Here is a 14,913-nt window from a genome sequence, read left to right as displayed (position 1 = left end):
AATATCAGACAGACAGACAGACAGGCCGGCAGTCAGACATTTACCACTTACTTTAGCGTAAGCCCTAGTTTACTTCATCGTACGACGGTATAGCACAACAACAGCGGAAATAGTCTATCTACAGGCATTGCATTGTGACACGTTGTGAGCTTGTTTTTGCTTTTTTTATTTAAAACAATTTTGAACATTTTCACAGATACTGACATGCCTAAAATAGGGACGCCAGGTTGAAACAGGCTAAAGCAAACAGAGCAAGCAGTCACTCAGAGAGTGCTGGATTGTGTTTTTGCAGATGGTTTGCGTGTTGGATGAGAATGAATGAGAGCGTGTGTCTCTGCTTTCAAAGGACCACCGTAAAGCTGGATTTATAAGGACAACAAGACTTCCCACTGATCTGCCTCTTTGTCTGGACATCAGCTGTTGCCTGAGGTTCACTGATCCTAATGCTGTCTGTGCACTGTGCATGCTACATGCTAGGCTACAACGCTAACACTGGGCTACTTACGATGCCGTCATTATGCAACAGCATCAGTTAGAGGAATACTAATATACATAACAGGTTAGATTAGAATGGCACCGTGTGAAACATGCTCTAATGATCAGTTATGATGCTGTACAACCACAGTCTTCCATTGCTGGTCACCGGGGCCTGTAAGTAAAGCACAACCACATTCTACTGTTGGCCACTGGGAGCTGTCCAGTACGCGAACAGCCTTCTACCATGCAGTTGAAGGCCCAATAGGGGAAGCCTCGCCCCGAAGGGACGAGGCTTCCCCTATTGGGCGGGCGCGCGGGCGGGGACTTCTTTCCTCTACAATAGAAGAGTTAGGATGTCACATTCTAATCCAGCCCGAATACCCAATCTTAGCACCGGGCTCAGTGGCGCACCTCGCTATTAATTGGACTACCGATTCACTACCTCTGGGAGTCTGGGTTCGACTCCCGCTTGGGACAAATACTTTTTCAAACAACTGCGGACTACTTTTTTTCGCCGATAAAGTATAGTTTTGGACCATGACGGAGGCGCGCCGACTCGACCGGTCGTTGCGGGCACTCGCGCCTGGAGGCGCTCGGGCGCGACTCCTTGGCCTCAAGGTCTGCTAGTCGACTAAGCGCCGTCCGAGTTATGTACCGATAGGCACAGAATCGTAAATTATGTTGTGGGGACTGCGTTTGCCCCAACTGCCACACTCACTGCACTAACATAGCCCGCCAGCCCCGCCCCCTTGTGCCTTCAACTGCATGGTAGAAGGCTGTTCGTGTCCAGGACAACCACAGTCTTCCATCGCAGGTAACTGGGAGCTGCCCAGTGCAACTACATTCTACTGTTGGCCAATGGGAGATGTCCAGTATAACCACAGTCTTCTACTGTTGGTCACTGGGAGCTGCCCAGTACAACTACATTCTACTGTTGGCCAATGGGAGCTGTCCACACTAGTACAACCACAGACTTCTACTGTTGGTCATTGGGAGCTGTCCAGTAAAACCAGTCAACACATTACAATTTAGGCATTTAGCAGACACTCTTATCCAGAGTGATTTACAAGAGTGAGATTGGAATAAGAAGAGTAAGCATGAGCTCTAGTCAACAAACAAGGTAAATATTCACATTAACTTGTACAGTGCAAAGACCACAATATAGTGCATCAGAGAAGCTAGAATACTAGGTAAACAATGAACCTAGCATCTGTCTAAACACAATCTCAATAACATTCTTAATATTTTAAAGAAAAACTAAACCAAGTAAAAAAAAGGAAACATGAGAACAAGTTACCAAAATATATCTGCAGAGTTAACTAGCAGCTACCGGTCTTCTAGTGTTGGTCACTGGGATCTTCCCAGTACAACCAGTGTTCTAAGCTTAGCCACTGGGAGCTTCACAGTACAACCACCGCCTTGTATGGTTAGCCACTGGGATGGGGGTCAAGAAGAGGCTTGTCCTGAGATATTCTCAGATTTTAAAACAGTGAACAGCACACACACACACATTCCCTTTAGTCATAAAATGTAAAATTAAGGGTACCTGGAATCATCCTAATGACTCAACCCCACATGAGGTCCCAGGACACACACACACACACACACACACACACACACACACACACACACACACACACACACACACACACACACACACACACACACAGAGAGAGAGAGCGAGAACAGAGATGAGATGATGAGGACAAAGAGCGAGAACTGAGAGGTCGAGAAGAGTGAGGAAGAGGAAGATGGTGCTGTATGATGTGCTACAAACTCATCTACTGCCCCCTGTGGCTGAAGCCTGTTACTACACACACGGTCAGCCAGAAAACCAGACACTGCAGACTGTTAGGGTTAGGGTTAAGTCAATGCACAAATACAGACACCGCTGCTGCTGAAGAAAACTTCAACATTTTAAAATAAAATAACAACACATATTACCACATTTATAGAAGTAAATGCAGTGCAGTGTGTTTCAGCTGGTGTCACCTTAAAATGATCCCTGGCTAATATGCCAAATAGGCCTTAATACATTTGAATTGCCCTTTATAACTAAATTAAAACATTTAAACACCTTAAATATTTTACAAACGGTTCATCTTTTACTCAAGTGGGGCGATGCCGGTCGCAAGTTGATGATGTCCTTTGTCCATGTGTGGTCTAGCCCTGTGGAATTTACGGAATGCATGTGCAAAAAAGCCATATTTAAAATATTGATTTGATGCTCATATTAAACTAGGAAGTATTAAGTTGTTTTTTATTTTCACATGCATTTCATAAATTCCATAGGTCTGGACCATACATGGGCAAATGACATCATCAACTTGCGACAGGCATTGCCCCTATTGAGTGAAGATGTTTTTTTTAATTTTAAATACAATATTTAAGGTGTTTTTAATTTTACATTTTAGTTATAGAGGACAATTATAATGCATTAAGGCATATTTGGCTTATTAGCCAGGGATCCTTTTTAACAGTTTCTCCCCTGCAACATAGCTGATACTCCATAGTATACAGTACTTCTTAGTTTCTGCTCAGAATAGATACTTAGAAGTTTTAACCACATAACCATATGAACCCTATTCTGAGCATCATGTCATAATAGGTGAACATTCGGCAAAAATAGGCGAACATTTGGCAAACAGCAGATCTACATTAAGCTCACAACGGTTCACCTCTTCGACGCATTGTGAGCTTGTAGATTATGAAAATAAAGAAAAAGGCAGATGTACATCTAAAAGGTTGACGACATGTGCATAGGAAAAAAGGAAGGTCCAACTGCAAACAATGAGTGTACAGGTATCATCCCTGACATCACAGTAGTGACATCACAAGTGGACTACGTTGCTAGTTGTACATACTTTGAGTAGTTGGTAAAATATTGGCCTATAAATGTACATTGTAACTGTCTAGCATAAAAAGATCTAGCAGATAACTCAAAACGCATCGCAGTGCGATATTGGGTGTGAGCTTGTAGATCGGCTATATTCGTTAGGGTGGTTCAACATGTTGCTCAAGGGCACATGTACGGCGAAAAGTGAACCAAATACCTTTCCATTAGGTCTAATCATGAATGTCAGCGAGAACCCAGGGTTGGGTAAACGGGTTGGTTTGCAACCACAGGATCACTGGGCTATGGCCTATAGGTTAAGTGGAGGACATAAAAACAGTACTGCAGCAAGCAATGAAATTATGGAATATGTGAATCACCCAATGAATGTATCGGTTTAGTATGTTCACAGGTGGATTGTGTATTCAGGTCACATGTATTTGTATTTTGTGTATCTGTTTGCACACGGTAACATTATTGATTTACAGCAATGGTTCCCAGACTCTTTCAGCTGAGACCCAAAATATTAATTTGTTGTCTTCCCGGGACCCAAAACGTACAAACACCAATTAGTGATTCTATCGTATATCGCTGATTAAAGGGGTAATCACCCTTTTTCCCCATGCTGATATTATGCAATTTTAACTTACTTACTATATTATAAAAAACCTGTAGAATATACACATACATACATACATACTGTGCATTTACAGTAGATTTGTGTCTAGTGTAGCGGCATGTCGGTCAAACAAAGCTGAGTAGCTAGGGAGAATTCAAAATCTCTGCATGCCTGGCAGACAGAGATTAATTACAAAACTTGCCGTCTCCTCTCCTTTCCATGGTTCGGACATCCTGCATCTCACTTCTCCATATGCCTTCACAAAAGGTTGCTCTGTACTCCATAACTTACTACTAGTTAGCATTATTATGCTTATGATTTTGCGATATTGGCGCACCAAGTGCAGACACAGACTTTTAAAAGAGAGTAGTTTGAATACACAGTTTGAGGACACATTGCTATTAAATCGATTGTTTTAATTTTGCACTTGTGGCATCTGGGTAAAACCCATAATATCCCCAAATAAGAGGTTACGTTTTACTTTGACATTTAAAGACCGTCCTTACAGACATTAATTTCACTGGGCTCTGTGATGTGATGTAACCCCCCCATGTAAAAGACGACTTATTTACTCCAATGATGATCCTTTATTAAACTCTCTCAACAATATGTTAACTTTTAAGTCCCAAATGAATCGCTCTGTCCTTGCAAGCCACAGGTCCAACTCTGTCTCAAAACAAAACACATGCAATCCATTCCATTACTCTAACCTAAATCAAAACCTTTACCATCGGACACCCCCACTCCATGGAGGAATCAAACCCCAGTCTCCATGGTGGTGGGCAGGTACCTTACCCCTGTGCCATCCGGGCGTGCCCTGGATTGGGATTTTGGATCCTAAAATCAGATTTGGATCATATTCATTTAGGTTTTTTATTTTTTGTATTCATTCATTCCTCACACAAAACACCTCCGTTACATCCCAGCTATTACAGGGTAATCAGGGTATGCCAAACAGACAAAGCAACAAACATACAGTAATGAGTTTGATTGACAGCTTGTTAATCCACTTGACGCAGGCCTGTGGACAGCGCTGAGCGTGGGCGGGATTTCTCTAAACCTTTTCAGGGCATAAGGTGAGAGAGCTGTGGTCCAATAGTCCTTTTTGATGAGGAAGGCTCCTAACTGATTTAAAATGACCCAGGAGTATCCAAGTAGCAGCCATAAGAACTGGTCTAATTCTCTAAATACTGAAATTAGCTGATCTACCTGCTCCTGCTCGCAACATGTTGCGAGCAGGTAGATCGTCTATTTTTGGACGACCAGCAACATCGTCGTACAATAGTGAAAATAGCCGATCAACAAGCTAATGGGACAGGGTTAGATCAGCTATTTTCACTATTTTTAGACACCATTGTACAATGAAGTATAATACAGTGTTAAGTGGTTAATTCCATTTAGTCAATTATAACAAATCTATCTATTATAATATCTACTATGTTTTGTGTCGATTCGTTGATATACAAGAAAAAAACCTGATTCTTGATTATTCGTATTAACCTACATGAGAAAGATTAAGGTTATTGGTTCTAAATATCGGTTTTGATATATTTTTGATTATTTTCCCAGCCACGCTAGTGATTATAAGATGTTATTGCATTGGTAACATGTTACCAAGACAATAAGAACACAATAGCTTGTTACAAAGCCTAATACGGCCAACAGAACATAAAGTAAACATTTTTATACCTGCAAAATGGTTTTCAATTAGAACTTTTTTGTAAATGTGCAATATAGTTAGTTTGACAAATATTTCTTTACTCAAGCCCACCTCTGCACCACTACCGTACACTGATTGGGCTACAGGTGTTTCATTCCCACACTTCCAACAGGGGATCCACTGCACACTTAAGATTTGCTGCAAATTTCAATAAGAGACATAAAATGTGTTACAGACCATTTTAGCTCACATTACGTAAGACCCCGGTCCATCTACCCACCCTGGTTTAAAGGTGGGTGATAGATAGGTCCTCTACCTGTGAATGTGTGGCGTGGCCTGTGTGTGTGTGTGTGTGTGTGTGTGTGTGTGTGTGTGTGTGTGTGTGTGTGTGTGTGTGTGTGTGTGTGTGTGTGTGTGTGTGTGTGTGTGTGTGTGTCTTCTCTTGGCTCTTGTTTAACAAAAGGGACAGAAACATTACTGACAAACCATGTAGTTTACTGACAGACATCTAGCATACAGACAGCCATATGACTGAGTAACATCTCAACAGACATCTAGTAGGATACTGACAAACATAATATAACCTAATCCCAGGGTTAAACCAAGGTGAGCAAACGTCCCACTCAAGTAGCGAGTTAACCAGCACTCTGCTGGTCAGGTTACAGGTAGCTGTTAAGGTCTGGCAGGTGTACCCGAGCGCAGAGCCCCGGGATGGGTCAAGCAGGCAGACAGACAAACAGGGAGTCAGACAGATGGGCGGGAAGACAGGCAGGCCAATTGGCAGACAGATCAATGGGTGAGCACAGATGAAGACTGTGACTTGGCAAACAGATAGATTGGTCTGCAACTGATTAACTACGTCTTTAAATACGTCTTTAACTATACGATCTTACAAACGAGCAAAGGGGTCTATCAGTCTGCAGAGTCCTTATGTAGCCTGGAAGGTACATGATGCTAACGTCACACGCCTGACGCCCCCCGCTATGAGGTCATGATGACAGGAACCATGACAGTAGCTACTAGCCAACAGGTTAACCAGCCACGTTGCTCAGGTAGCTAGGAAGCCATCCAGTCAGTCAGTCAGTCAGTCAGTAAGTAATGAACAGGTCAGCCAGCTAGAAAGTCATTTAGCAAGCCAGCTAATCAATCACTCAGACAGATGCTAGTCAGCCAGATAGCCAACTCAGGCAGTTGGCAGTGTTTAAGTCAGTCACTCATTAGCAAACAGCAACAGATTAGGCAACCTGGCTTAACACTTATGATTGGGACCATACCTGCATCAACTAGGGATGTGACATGAAATCTAAAATCAATTTCGATTATAGATTAGTGCACAAAAAATAATAACATTACATTAGGGAGCAGTCGAAATTTACAGAAGGGGGTCCCTGGAGGAAATGAGGGGAGGGTCATGCCTTTCTAATTTTAGTACAAGGGAGGGTCAGCTAATTTTACTTTGAATCCAAGGGAGGGTCATCCAATTTTGAATTGATAAAATAGTCAGTTTTTTATATACATTTTTCCTACTAATGATGACTCAACCATTTAAACCGGTACAGTTTCCCTTGAAATTCTAACTCCCATTTCTGTGGAAGTAGGCCTATTTAAGGGAGGTTTTTGTACATCAAGGTTAATACAGGCTTTTATTTGATGTATGATGACTCATCAATGTTGTCAGTTACTTGGAAGTCGGATGTCTGACCCGGAGTCGGATGTCCGACTTACAAGTAACTGACAACATTGATGTAAATACACATTACCGGTATGCTGTGTGTGTGTGTGTGTGTGTGTGTGTAAAACTGTCAACCTTGAGTTGAATTTCCTTTCTGTTGTCACGCACATTAACAGTATCCACCATCGATAAAATAAAATACAAATCTTCACTTTCCTACATTACTAAATGCATGGTCAGGGACCACATGCAATACCTCCATGGACCACCAGTTGAAAACCCATGATGTAGGCAACAGTGTAGTCACCGTAGTTAATAATTATGGGATTCAATGGGTTTCCCACATGTAAGTTTAGAACACTGTCCATTCTGCTACCACTACAGACACCTCACTGTGCATTTAGCAAGACTGACTACAGTAATGTTCTAATCAATGTGGAAAGCAAAACATCGGACATATTATCAGTTTTAAATGTCATGTTGTTGTATTTGATGGGGAGGGTTAGGGGTGTTAAGATAACACTAATTTAACGATACATACATGATGTTGGGCATATGATATCGATATGATACATTATTAATGTTCTTTTCTCATGTATCATCAACATTGGCCATCATCTTTACTTTAAAATAACAATTATAAAGCACTTTAAAAAACAATTACAAAGTGCTTTGTACACACAAATAAATACATTTGTGTTTACCATGTATAATACCATGTAAACAATCTTAGATTAGATGTAGGCCTATTTGAGAGTGCACACTGGCATAACTGCTTTGACGCATGTCACATTAACGAGCGTCAACAAGCATCAGCTGACACACAACACCTCCCCTCTGCAGTGCTTTAAACTGAAAGTGACTGGAGTCTGTTTCATTTCTCTCCAAAATATCTTGAATATGATGGAAGACATGATTAATAATTACTGTGATTATGATAAGCTTTACATTTCATATCATACACCATACAGTAAGAACTCCTATAACTTTCAACTGCAAAAAGAAAAGAAAAAAGAAAAGAAAAATAATTAAAAAAATATTACGATACAGTATGACATCTTGACAATACCTATTGTCACATTTTAATACCACGATAGGCTATATCGTGGGACAATATATCGTGACACTCCTATAGGTGGGGAGGGTTAATCTTTTTTTTTAATCACTTGGGGAGGGTCATTGATTTTTTTTTTCTGTCAAAGGAAGGGTCATGGCATTTTAGATCAGGGCACATACATTTTCTCCAGGGGTACCCTTCTTTAAAAATAGACCTGTCCCTTAGCTTTCTTCCTTTTTCAATTTACTTTTACTTTTTAACGGCGGCAGCCTATTAAAAAATATATAATTTTCCAAAATAGCCAATTCAAAATAAAAAACTACAGCTATTGTGTTAATAGCACGCGTCTGAGCGTGTGCACATCTGGTTGTACCCACGCCCTTCAGGAGCTTTGTTTTCCTCAAATTGCTGCTGCTGGCGACTTGTGTTATTTCGACAAACAATATATATTTCTCAAAACAGTGAAGTGCAAAATATGCAGCGTAAAATCTCATGTCTATGTCTGTGATGTTAAATAATCACATCGCATTGATCTTGATCTGCACCGTGGTATAAATCAGGCGTTGTTACCCATGACACAATAACAATGCGGTGGATAAAACGCAGACTGTGTGTACAGTAGTGATGTGTCGTTCATGATCGATTCGTTCAAAAGAACTAGTTCATTTGCCGTGAACGAGAACGAGCTCGTTCACTTTCTGAAACTGTTAGGTTCACGCGCGACGTGAAAAAAAACGCTCCCCCGATGGTGTTTTACACACATTATAAAACATACATTAACCACTTTAGCCCTATTTTATACCTAGGCTATTTGAAAATAGCAGATCTACAAGCTCACAACGCGTCGTAACGTGTCGCATCGCGACGCGTTGTGAGCTTGTTGATCGGCTATTTTCAAGTACGTTAGCACTTGTACTTTTGGTACTTAAAGTATATTTTGATGCCAATTTGTACTTTTACTCGAGTAAATTTTGAACACTAGAAAATAGCGCTACTGAACGAAAACGTGAACGAATCATTTGAACGAATCATTTGGACGAATCATTTGAACGAATCATTGCCGTGAACGTGAACGAGATCGTTCGTTCACTGAAATTAACCTTTTTTCCCACCACTAGTGTACAGTCATTGTACAACACACATGGATTATGGTAGAGGTTATACTTCCAATGTGACAAGTGACGACCCATCTATGAAGACATACCCCCCAGTGTCTCTGATGACAGCGCAAGGAGGAGAGAGTCGGGTAGGAAAGAAGCACCTCCTTCTCGTAGCATGCAGATTCATAGTTCAGACAGATCAAACATGACTAAAAAGAACATTGGGGGGGTTTATAGCAAAACATTTGCCATGTAGTCACGATGGAGGAGGATGCAGGATTTCAGCCTTACTGAAGTGAGCTGTGCGGTCTGCTCTCCCGCCGACATTTCAGCAAAACGCAAACAACAACAAAAACACGTTTACTTTAAATAAAGCCTTTCCTTCTTTTCTTTATTTACTGCCGTCAAATAATCGATTTGTAAAAACACCTCGAATCTTTCCCATTCCTAGCACCAACACTAAAGAATAGGACCCTACCTGTACCAATACCAGTGATTGGGAGCCTAAATATACCAACACTAATGATTAGGAGTCCTAATCTTTGGTGTTGGTATAGTTAGGGTCCTAATTTAGGACCCTAACTATACCAACACCAAAGATTAGGACCCTGACTTTACCAACACTAATGACTAGAACCCTGCCAATACTAACGATTAGTTTAGACAGTAGCAACATTGAGAGACAGCCACAGGAGATATAAGAGAAGAAGGGTATTTAAACAGGCGGATTGGAGTAATGCATGGTTAATGTTCATGTGAGGGACATCAACAACGGGCACAACCTGGGTATTATATGTGACTCTATAGCAACACCAGCACTAGGGCTGACATGACTATGACATTTTACTTGATGATTAATTGTCACTCAAATAATTGTGATTAACGATTTCATTGTGTCTCTGTCGTTGGAACATTAGAACGATATGATAAAAAATTACATTTCAAAACTTATAGATCACCTATTTCCACTATTTTTGAAAACGTTTCAAAATATATGAACATTTTATCATGGAAATGATTGACGATTATACAAAAGATTATTGAAATTATCTCAAATAATTTGTGATTAGGCGGTTATGTAATAATTGTGACAGACTTAGGCAGCTCTTCATCTAGGCTGAACTGTCAGGTGATGGGATGTGTTTATACTGCACCTGCTGTCTGCCATCAGGCCATTGGTTCTCAAAGTGGGGTCTGGGGACCCCCACTGGTCCTTGGGGGGGGGGGGGGGTTCCAGGGGGTCCCCAGCAAAATGAGTTTATATAGCTTCACAGTCATTTTAACCACTTTAACCATATTTTATACTTAGTTTGGCTATTCAAAAATAGCAGATCTACAAGCTCGTAGCGCGTCATCGAGTGCCATGCTATGAGCTTGTAGATTTTCTATTTTTGAGAAATCGTGAAAATGTGTGCAATTTTTTAAAGCGAACATTTATAACTCAAACCTTTGCTTCTGGGGGTCCCTGGAACAAAATATTTTGAGATGGGGGTCCGTGGCCAAATACATATCATTTTGGGGGTCCTTGACATGAAAGAGTTTGAGAATCACTGGTTTACTTCACTGTCTTCACACCAGTTGAAATTCAAGCTCTAAACATCATCCAAAACCTGGATCACTCAGGACCATCTACTACAATGCACACACCTGATAACCCATTCAATCTGGGAAAGCATCTGTGTCATGACTCATTTTAGTTAGAAAGCAGTTAACATAGCATCACAATCATTTGAACCAACTTTAACCATTATTCTATACTTTAGCTTTGTAGAATCGGCCTCAGGTCTTAATGGGTTAACCACATTAGACATGGTTTTCACTATTTTTATGTGAAAACTTTCAAAAAATAAATTACATTTGAATTTCAAAGATCTTTATTCTATTTTTTATAAATAACAGATCTACAAGCTCACAACATGCCACAATGTGATGCGAGTTTGCAGATATTTTCGCTATTTACAACAGTAAATAGTATACAACAATATATAGGGCTTGATGGTTAAACAATAGTATCAGTAGGAGGGAACTAATAGATGAGCGATTGAGTCTCATCAATAAGCAGGGTAGTGTGTGTGTGTGTGTGTGTGTGTGTGTGTGTGTGTGTGTGTGTGTGTGTGTGTGTGTGTGTGTGTGTGTGTGTGTGTGTGTGTGTGTGTGTGTGTGTGTGTGTGTGTGTTGTTATAACAAAACTTTCAATACGAAATAGTGGAAGTAATGGAAATATATACAAGAAGAGCTTCAGTCCACAAACTGCAAATATCAATTGTGCAAGAAATGCTCATCCTTCATGCACAAGGACATACAACAGCACTGTGAGCTTGACTGTATCCTAGGTTGTGTATGACTTTTCCAGCATGCACAAGCATCCCACCACAACCCCCATGGTCCCATAGAACACAACCTCTGCCTGTGCAAGGGTATAAGAGTGCATTGCTGTTGTTTGCTTGGTTTTTATTTAATGCAAAAGCCCATTTTATTTAATTGGAAATGCAACATGCTATCTGCTACAGCTCCATGCCTAAATTAAGGAAAGGCCAGCCTACAGCATCTGGAAGCTTGAACTTGTTTTAGTGAATTAAATATACTTAATTACCTTATTTTGACCAATCTGTATGGTAGAGTATGTTAATACTACAATGAATAGCAGGAACGGTAACAATCGGGATCAATTTTAAAAAGTAAAAAGGAGGAAAAAAAGCTGTACACTCCTCCGGCTCCATATGCAGTATTTTTTTAAATACTGCATATGGAGCGGAAGTGTGCGACTTTTCCCCCTCCTTTTTATTAATACAATCAATGTAACTAACACAGCTGCTTGGTTGTAACTGGCCTATCTGCTCTTCTGTTGAGACATTAGATACCGTGGTGGTCGGGTAAGACCACTAATGGTTGACCAGAGGTATTGCATGAACATATCAAAGGGGTTTTCTGAATTAGCGGGGGACCCTGATTCATAATATCCCGGGTAGGACATGAAAGTCAAGATTGCAGCTTCAAAGCAGTGTTGGGATGAACTGCTTCTGTCTTCCTTGGTAAACACTCAACAAGTGTCTAAAGGATGCTCTGTGGGATGTGTGAGACCAGTCATTGGCAGGATTGTCGATCTGTTGGTGGGCTGTGTTCATGGCGGGGGACAGAACTTCTCCACGAGCAGTTCCACAGTCAATGTGTTTCATTTGGTTGATATCTGGTTACCAGGGAGGCCATCATCATGGTAGTTAGTACCAGCTTTACTGGTTTTCAAACTTTCCTTCTTGTCCATCAAACAGTCAGTGACCACTGTAGAGATATTAACACCTCACCTTGGGATCACTTATATGGGGTTTGTAGCTACTGGCAATATACATACCTCGTATTCTATGGAGGTTGTGTTGACTTAAACCAGTGATTGTGATTCTCAAACGTTTTAATTTCACGGACCCCCAGTTTGAAGCATTAGGGCCACGGCCGCTCTTTTTTTTTTTCCTGAGACCCCCAATTGACACTAAAATAGTCTATTCATTTCACTCTGAGAGTTCAAATGGAACCAATTTAGTTCCTAACTATCAATCATATAGCTGGATCCCTAGGGGGGGGTCCTGGACCCCTGAAAGCCCCTCAAAGAGGGTCCCCAGATGCCAAGTTGAGAACCAGAGTGACCTAAACCACCATCTCAGGAAAATAAACATCATCACACCTTATGAGAGCCACAGAAACATTGCTGTCAATTGATTTTGCAGTTCTTTATTTACTTAGCGATCATCTTTATTTCTGACTGTTACTGAAAACTCTGCTATGTCAATGAAAATGTGTGATTCATGTACACAACTTGCAAGAAGTTGGATGTAAATAACACAGTGGACTTTGCAAAGTTATAACAAGGTAAGAAATGCTTCTGTTGGTGTCTAAGACAACAGTGTTGATTTGGGTGTCAATTTGAATGGAATCAAATCTCGTCTTCCCAAGACAAGACAAACACTCCGAAGAGGATATTAACATTATAAGTGGTAAGGTGTTAAGTGTACAATAATTCAGTCAAACCTTTCCATATAAAAGAGGAAGTTTCATTCTTCATTATAATTTGCTTTTTGGCCTGCTCAGCCTCCTTTGTCCACCTTCTGGAGTTATCCTATGTTATAACACATGTCCAACAGAATCCTATTCGGATTTAGTTCATTTTTTTCATCTGTATAAAACGTTCTCCTCAAATGTCTTACATGGCTGTAATTGTACAGACAAATGTATTGGTAAATGAATGTCTTATGCTCAGAAAAAGATAACATAAAATAAACCGACAAACAGCCAAGAAAAATAAAAAGCAATGAGCTCCTGTGTGGAGGATGAAATGCATTGTAGAAACACTGCAAGTCGTTGATGGTGCACTCCCTCTGTAGTCACATTTACTCAGCATGTCTTCAATGTACAGTAAAACCCATTGGAATAAAATCGCACCAGGGAAGGCCTTTACCACCATATCTCACATGATGTTCTATTGTGGCACTGGGCCTGGGAAGTCAATCCAAATGATACAACAGACCTTATCTTGGGAGATGAACCCACAACAGAAAAACACCTGGTCTGTGGATGTAAGTTTGAGAAACACACTAATACGATTCTAATACACTAAGCGAATCGGTCAATACGGCATTCTGGTGGTGAAATGTTATCAAAACCGGAATAGCGGAGAAGAGCGAACGAGTGGCGAGGAGGATGCTGGGAGAGTGAGGGGAAAACGACAGGAGCAGGGAGAAGAGGAGGGTCCATTTTAAACCAGCAGTCTTCATTATCAAAAAGCACCAGAAGCAGCAGAGATGGAGACAGAGAGAGAGAGGGAGAGAGAGAGAGAGAGAGAGCGAGAGAAAAAGAGAGACAGAGACACGACTTTGTGACAAAGGTTATTCAAACTGGAGAAAGGTGGCCAACAGATTCAGACCAGTACATCATCTGATCCAGAGCATCACTTGATAATACAGAGGATCAGCAGCACACTGAGAGAAAGATGGAGAGAGAGAGAATGAAAGAGAGGGAGAGAGAGACACAGGAAAGGAGAGGAGAGAGAGCCCAATAAAGTCACCCTGCCTCTGGCTGTGAAACACCCAATGGGTCTCTCGTCGTATCTTTCCCCTGACCTCTCCCACCCGTTGCCGGGGAGCCTATCTGCCCCTCTCCCCCCCTCCTCCAGGGCTGGGTTGGGGCTGGGGCTGATGCAGTAGCTAAGCAGTGTTAGCTGCCACAGCAGATGAAACGCTGCAGATACACAGAGAGAGAGAGAGAGAGAGAGAGAGAGAGAGAGAGAGAGAGAGAGAGAGAGAGAGAGAGAGAGAGAGAGAGAGAGAGAGAGAAAGGGGGGGGGGGGGCAGGGAGGGGACATGGCCGCTATGATAGCTAAAGCCATCACCGTACATACAGTGACACAGGACTCTGGTACATTAAAACAGAGGCTAGAAAGCCGTCTATCTCCATACATCCATCCATCCCTTCATTCATTCACCCATCCATCTTCATCCGCCTGCATC

General features: G+C 41.3%; 1 protein-coding gene across 1 annotated transcript in view; it reads right to left on the bottom strand.

Annotated features, from left to right (window-relative positions):
• Nucleotides 1-14,913, bottom strand: part of dyrk1b (dual-specificity tyrosine-(Y)-phosphorylation regulated kinase 1B) — a 77,221-nt gene that overhangs the window by 60,779 nt on the left and 1,529 nt on the right. The gene's annotated exons all lie outside the window — the stretch shown is intronic.

The sequence above is a fragment of the Gymnoscopelus microlampas genome (genome assembly GCF_963454915.1).
Source record: "Gymnoscopelus microlampas genome assembly, chromosome: 3".
NCBI lineage: Eukaryota > Metazoa > Chordata > Actinopteri > Myctophiformes > Myctophidae > Gymnoscopelus > Gymnoscopelus microlampas.
Note: the sequence above shows the minus strand (reverse complement) of the source record. Positions and strands in the feature narration are given on the sequence as shown.